General features: G+C 28.8%; 1 long non-coding RNA gene across 1 annotated transcript; it reads right to left on the bottom strand.

Moving 5' to 3' along the window:
• Positions 1-287: 287 nt before the first annotated feature.
• LOC136088502 (uncharacterized) lies at positions 288-1,442 on the bottom strand. The gene is made up of 2 exons (XR_010642219.1): positions 1,376-1,442; positions 288-560 (listed from the first exon to the last, which is right to left on the bottom strand). It is a non-coding gene; the product is annotated as an uncharacterized LOC136088502 (long non-coding RNA).
• Positions 1,443-8,320: the final 6,878 nt, after the last annotated feature.

Genomic DNA, 8,320 nt, shown 5'->3' with positions numbered 1-8,320 from the left:
AATGTTGGAAGTGGAAAGGATGGACGACGTCAGTTTTGCTAACGTTAGCTAACGTTGTAATTTAGACGCTAAAACGAAATGTTATAATTTTTATCTTGACGTTTTTCGTCAAGATAATAATTATAACATTTTATCTTGATGTTTTGACATCGAACAACATTGGATTAACACCATTCAAAAGTTGCTTAACGTTATTCTAACGCTTGTTAAACGTTTGACTAGATCTACTTAGCTGAAGGTTAACGTTCAATAAACAACAGGTTTGACAACAAAATGAGAAGAAACTGTTTAAAAACGTCGATTTACAAAAACATTACAACGTGGTAGAGTAATTTCGTTCATTAAGAAATATTTCGAGGGAATTTTTACATAATAAATTTAAAAATAAAAAGTTAGTTATTCTCTTGTTGCTGCAGTTTTTTGGGACGTCATTGGTTGTGCTTTAATTTTGTTTTCGCCCGCCATCTTCTACGTTCACCTGTCTGGTGTGTATCTCAGAACTTTTTGTATTTCAAAATTAATCTCTTTCAACGTGTTTTCTTTCCAAGACATTACCAAGGCTAAAAATGCATAGCTTGGTTAATATAAATTTAATTATCAATAATATCTTTAATTATATTTATTATTAATTAAAATTAATACTTGTAATATTGATAACAAATTATTATATTAAAATTTATGATTTTAAACTTTAGCCATGTTGCAAAATAACAATAAAAATAGGATTTGTGCTTTGTGTCAAACACACAAAAACTTGAAGAAATACAAATAAATTAGAACTCTGTTAGAAAATGAAATTTATATACAGTGATTTATAAATTTTATATTCTAAAATTTAATACAGTAAAAGTATTTAAAATAGTATTTTAAATACTTGGCATTTAAAATACTCCCAGCACTATATATATATATATATATATATATATATATATATATATATATATATATATATATATATATATATATATATATATATATATATATATATATATATATATATATATATATATATATATATATATATATATATATATATATATATATATATATATATATATATGTATGTATATATATATGTATGTATGTATATATATATATATATATATAAATATATAAATGTAAATTGTGTTAGTGTATTTTACAAATAGAGTGCTCAATGATCTTAAAGAACAGAGCAATAATATATATATATATATATATATATATATATATATATATATATATATATATATATATATATATATATATATATATATATATATATATATATATATATATAAATATATAAATGTAAATTATGTTAGTGTATTTTACAAATAGAGTGCTCAATGATCTTAAAGAACAGAGCAATAATAAATTAGTAAAAAACACTTACCTAACTTTTTTCTTCAACTTGAAGTTTCACCATTGCTGGATCATCAGGAAGAGTTGCTAAATCTAAAAAAAAATTCAATTTATAAAAAAAAATTTTTTACAGGAAGTTATAAATTGTTTAAAAAAAAACTTTAATTACTATATTTTATCGGTTAACGGGAAGTTACAGAAAGTAATTATTAAATAAATTTCTTTGGAATGGGGATAGTTTAATTTGGTCATTTGTTTTAATAATTTTTTAAGAGGTATTTATTTTCGTGCCCACATTTAGAAATTAATTCAGATTTTTTATTTAATAAATTTTCCTGAGTATTTTAAATGAGTAATAATTTCAAATTTTTCTTGCAAACATAGCATACATTTTTTGGTAAAAAAAAGTAATCTAATTTCTTTTTAAAATGTGAACATTTATTCGCGTGTTTTCGTATAATGTAATTAGTTTTACCAAAATGAATTAAAATTATATATGGATTTCCTCATTTTTCGCAAAATGCGACTCAAGAGGAAACGAATGTTGACAAAAAATATTTTAATCAAATGTAAATTGTAAATCGTAACATTGTGGTAACGTTAGTGTAACTAACGTTACCACAATGTTGTAATTCAGATGAAAAAAAACGTTAGTGTAACCAACGTTAATACAACGTTGTATTTCCGATGATAATTGGAGTTAGTGTTGCCGATGCTATTACAACGTTATTACAACGTTATAATATAAACGTTACAAAACCACCGTTAGTACAACGTTGAAATTCTGATGAAAAATAACGTTGGTTCGACGTTGGGTGCCCACTGGGATAGTAATTTTTCTATTTTTCATTGTACTTAATATAAACTTAAAACTACCACGAATACTACTCACCATATTAAATCTTTTAAGTTTGGAATAAAAGTTTTAAATCTTATAAATATAAAACTTTTATTTCATACTTAAAAGTCTGATTCCAAACTTTAAGGTATGATAAAAAGTTTGATAATAGACTCGAAAAATTATACTTTTAAGGGACTTACAACTAACAACTAATTTACTTGCGCCGTCCTTTTTTTTATTTTTTATAGTTCTCTTCTCTGTCATGAATAAATCTCATATATTCCAAGGTGTTATAAAGTAATTATGTAATTAAATGTTTTATATTTTCTTAAAAATTGTTTTATATTTTCTAAAAAATTGTTTTATATTTTCTAAAAAATTGTTTTATATTTTCTTAAAAAATGTTTTATATTTCGCATAAACCCTGTAATTTAATGGGGTTAAAATCTGAAACTTTTCTTGTTCTATGTTTTTATAGGATCTTAAAGGATTTCTTGACAATTGGAAATCTTGAGTGTATCATACTTATTCAAGTATGTAATAATAAAGTATATTAGAAACCACTTTTACCAGTTGGAAACTACAGTGAAAAATAAATACAACAAATAAATAACATCTCGCGACGTTAGAATTATCTTGTTTTATCTCCACTTATTGAAAAAATTGAGTTATTGGTAATGTTATGTACTTCAGAATACTTTTTTCTTTATTGTATTAAAATCTAAGTTAAAGTAAAAAAATTGTCGAACAAACATAAAGTATAAAAATGTTTTTATCTCCTAAAGTTTTTTTTTTTTAAATCGTTTTGTCACGAAACTCAAAAATGTGGAGATTAATGATTCTAACGTGGCGATCTGCAAGAAATTCTTTTGCCTTACAAAATATTTATTTTTATTTTCATATTTATTTTAGTTTCTTCAATAGTATTACAGATTTAATCTTTCACAATTTTATTTTTAATTAACTGTTTAACTGAATTTAAATAGATTCCATTTTTTACATTGTATCATAGGTGAATCATTAACGAAAGCTCTGGAGACAAAATGTAAGATTTATTAAATTTAACTAATATGGAGCCGAGAAAGCTCATCAAACAAATATCTTTCAAATCGAGAAATATATATTTAAATCCAGAAATATATTTTAAATCTGAAAATATATTTTTTGAATATAATACTTTCATATAATACTGAGTTTTTTTGTCCTCGGTGCGGGAAACAAAGGAGACGATCAGAGGAAGGCACATTAATTCAAAAGGAATTTACTGAAGAATTGATTAGGCATTATTTTCACAAAGGAATGCAATACAAAAAAGTTGTTTTACTGTTAAGTCGCTAACAAATTAGTGTTAGTACATTAAAACGTTATTTAAATACAATGGTTTGTAAAGAAAAAACAGATTTTTTGAAAACACTTCGATTCGTCGCATAATAAAAGCAGAGGCGCAAACTTTTGCCGGAATTAAAGGTTACCGCAGTATATGACACACATTACGCATAAGTTACAGTATCTCCGTCAACAGAGATGATGTCATGAACATTCTCAGACAAATTAACTCTGAGCAATCCGAAAATAGAAAATATTGCAAATTAAAAAGAAGATTTTATAGTTCCCCAGGTCCAAATTTTGTGTGGTCATTATTTGTACTTTGCCGTACAAATAATGACCCAATTATTCCAGCTCATTTTTATCTTAATGCATTGAAAGAATTAAAAGTGTGTCCAGATACTCTTAGAATTGATTGCGGCACAGAAAATGGTACTATTGCAGCAATATACTCTTTTGTACATAATGATATCAATGCACACAAGTACGGCAGTTCGCAGTCTAACCAAAGAATTGAAAACCTGTGGTCGAACTTTAAAAAGACCTATACAAAATCTTTTATTGAATTTTTTGAAAGAATGGTGTTTAATGATGATTTAAGACTTGGGGATCGTTTCCAAATGGAATGCGTTTAATTTACTTAGTCTCAATTAATACAATTTGAGCTCGATAAAATGAAAGAGGAATGGAATTCCCATAATATTAGATAATCCCGACATGTCCATAAAATACCAGACAAAATGTTGTATTTACAAAAGCTCTATGGATATCAGTAATGTGGATTAAATATTAACGACGACATACTTTCTGGTATACTTGGTCAAAGAGATTTTCACGCTAAAGCCTATGAAATTTTCAAAAAGTGCCACCCACTGAAGTGGACCACCCACTGAAATGGTTCATTTTGGTGAGAAAATAAATGTGTAAAAATTTCAAGGGGAAAAAACATTTTTACTGGACGTGACCAGTCATTGAAATTTAAGGCATATTTTATTATGCGCTCTTAGTCATTAACATAGAGAAAAATCATAAAACTAATGGAGACTGGTGATAATGACTCATTTACTTGGTACACATTTATTTACTTATTACATGCATTAAAAACATCCATTTTTTATCATTGCATTTCGACTTATTTATTAAAAGACAGCAATAAACATGCTTTTTTAGTTTGATCGTAGGTTTATTTAAGACAATAGTTACTGTACTAGGATTAATCGCTCATGAGAGTTGCCTTTTTTCTGTCAGGATATTTCTGTCTAAATTTTTGAACTACCAACAACAGGATCTGCTTTTGCTCTTCGTTATTTGTATGTAGTCTATTATATTCGTCCATTAGTGCTACGCCACGTTCTGCAATGTCGTTGACAACCTTCATGCTTCGAACAGTGGACTTTACAGTCTTGAACTCATCATCATGTTCCCATTCGCTCACACTGTTTTGAAGAAAGTGTGATGGAAGTCTTGTGATGCTGAAAAATCTTCGTGTATTAAACGTGACATAGTCTTCCAGTTTCTTTTCTTGGATAACTGAGAAGTCCACAGTAGCCCATTTCATAGGTATCTGATCTGAAACATTTTTCAATGCTTGGGCCATCTTGACCTTCATCTCAGGGCGAATCTCATCATCAAAAAAAGTTAAAGCGACAAGTTCCTCTGATAGGTACCCTTGTAACTTTTTCACAGCAATTTTCGAGATCTCAGGATGCTGGGTCTTGTAGGCATCCAAGTCTTTTAAGAGCTGCAGATCAAGTCTAGGAGCTGAGGTTATTTCAGGAGATTTGTACCAGGCTGTGATGTACAGTCGAACCGTGAAAAGGCAAATATCTCTTATTCCCTTCTCCTCTCTTTTTGTCATCCTGAATTGGTCTCTAAAAATCCAAATCTTCAACGCATAAATAGCTATCGCCATCCAGCGAGCACAGTGTAGACTAGAAGGAGCTCTAAATAAAATGCCCCTCAAAGGTACTCCTACCAAAAAAACAATAGACAACTCCAAAAGTTCTCGGTAGTCACGAGGTGGAAAGATTTGTAGTTGATCTTTGCAAAAGACGGTTCTTTCATCAGTGATATCGGTAAGAGCATTTGAAACGTTCTTATCAGACTGTGCTGTGTGGTACTTTGTAGAATCAAATAAGACCCAACTTTTCTGAAATCTTTTAAAGAGTGGTATGTTAGGTCCACTTGAAGTGCCAAGACACAGCAAAACAACTGCTTTCAAAAAAATTTCCAGAATGTGGTGATGACATGCCAACCACAACATATCTTTCCTAAACTTCTGCTCTAGAAGAATGCAAGCCCCATTTCTTGGCCCAGTATTGGCTGCAGTAGTATCAAAGCATTTGCACTTTACTTGATTGTTAATTCCCCATGCCACTGACATTTAATGCAATGCAGATGCCGCATTTTCACCTGTTCCTGATGGTAGTTTTGAGACACTAAGAAGCTGCTGCACTCCTACTCCAGATACTAGAATTGGAAGTCGGTCAACAGTTTCTTTACCAGTGACGTCAGCGAATAATTTTCCATCCCAATGAATACATAAAGGAACTTCTGGTTTGAATTCCTTCCTTAAACCTTCTGCTATCTTCTCCCTTTCCTTGTAAACGTTTTCGATTTTAGAGACAACGTGCTTCTTTAATTGTACTGGTATTCGGACCTTTCACCAAACTTCAAAAACATCATTTGCTGTGGAATGTAATGCTTCCATAATTCTTTGCTTGACAATCTGATTGTAATGGAAGAAAAGGGCCAACACTTCCCTTTTTGATGGAAGCATAACACTATTTAAAGAAGAGGACTTCTATCCAATAATCCATATCTCCGTTTTCTTTCTGGTAGCTATCGTTGCACTGGTTAATAAAGCCATCATTGTACAGTAGTTACTCTAGTTTAACCTGCAAAAAGAACAATTAAGCATTATAGACACAATTCTGCACATTAAAAGTAAAAAAATTACTAGTTGTAAGAGGTTTGTACACTAAGCTCCAACCACTTTTGTTGCATAACATCATACGCAACATAAGCATTTTTAGGCTACATTTTCGCAATACTGTAGGGTCGGTAGCGACCTCTAAAAATCATTGTAAAAAAAAAAAAAAGGTACTACTTTTTTATGACAATGAACCAAATGGCAGGGTGGTCCATGCAAAAATCGAACCTTCAAAAATCAGAAACACAAAAAAGTGCTTCTTTCGTAGCGTTCTCCGTATTTATATGAACTGGTACATTTAACTGTATTTTGCAAGTGCTAACTGTTGACAAACATTTGCATTCTTTTCCACTTTTTGTTAACGAACATCCATGAAAAAAAACTATAGAAATATCTTCTGGAAGCCCTAATGCGAGAAAGGTGAGCCAGTCAAAAACTGCAAAGTAAGATTTGATAAAGGATCCGCCAGTTTTAGATAATAAAAACACATTATCTACTCATTTGTATTTAAGATTTTTATAATAAATTTAACAGTAAAAAATGGCTATACTATTGGCAATACTAGTATTAAAGCTATACTCAACAACATTTAGAAAAGCTTTGTATGTAGAAATTTTAAATGATTTTTTGTTCCCTCTGGATTCGCGAAATTGCGGTTTTAACAAAAGTATAAAATCATCGAGTTTCTATTTAAAACTTTCGTTTGTACAAAATGAATTATACATTATATTTGAATTTTTTTAGACAACTTCATAAAAGCCATACACTTCATCTACTCTAAATCAATCGCAATTTCTCAAATTGCAGGTAAAAATTGCTCTATTTTACCTTTAATTAACATTGATTTAATAAAGAAAAAGAAAGAAAATGTCTATTGAACCCAGGAAGTTATATAAAAATAAGTTAAATGAATCCAGGGTAGAAGGTTACGAAATGACAAATTATCTTTGGTGAACCTAATTGATTTATTCATAGGGTAACTATATACTTACTCTAAAAACCATGTTTATCATCAAGAGTCGATTTTCTTGGATCACTTCTATATACAATAATTTCAAGGGCATCCATTCCTTCTTCTGAACCTAATAGATTACTTAAACAGTCATCTGTAGTTGCAAACAAAATCAAAAAAAAATTATATTAATTTAATATAAAATTAATATATAATTTAATAGTTGTATTTTATTTACAATTTAAATCAGTTAGACTTTGTTTATAATTTATATATAATTTTATTTGTCACAGAAATACGAAACAAAATGAAATATTTCACCTTATCAAAAATACTTTTTAAATTTGAAGATTCATCTAGAGTCTTCGGACAACACCTTACTGCAGCTGATATGCCATTCACCATAAGTTTATAAATCCAAGGGGACAAAAAAAAAGGTGCAGGACCACCATTCACAATAAATGCTGCAAATATATGGCCTACAGTTTTTACCGTACCATCTGCAACACTAAGAATACCACATGATGGTACATAGTCTACCAAATCATTGCCAGTAAAGAACTTAATTTTAATTGATTTTAAAGCTCCAAAAAAACAAAAACAAAAATCTTGTAATGAAAAACAACTATACTTGTAGATACAATAAATTAATTCAAGCTGTTTACAACATCAATATTCTACTATATGCAGTATATTTATATAATAGTTATTTAGTATAGTATATAAAAGTTATTTTTATAATATTAGAAAGAAATGTCTAGCTCTATTTTAAACAAACTAATTGCAGATTATAATTGATCATAATTGTTAAATTGTTCTTTTATTTTAGAGTTAGAGTTTTAGAAAACAGAATAGTGTTTCTCTTTCCAAAATATTACCTCAGGATAAAATGATCAAATATAAAAATAAAAAGTAAAGTAATTGA

This window comes from Hydra vulgaris, chromosome 12 (genome assembly GCF_038396675.1).
Source record: "Hydra vulgaris chromosome 12, alternate assembly HydraT2T_AEP".
NCBI lineage: Eukaryota > Metazoa > Cnidaria > Hydrozoa > Anthoathecata > Hydridae > Hydra > Hydra vulgaris.
This window is presented reverse-complemented; position numbering and strand designations above follow the sequence as displayed.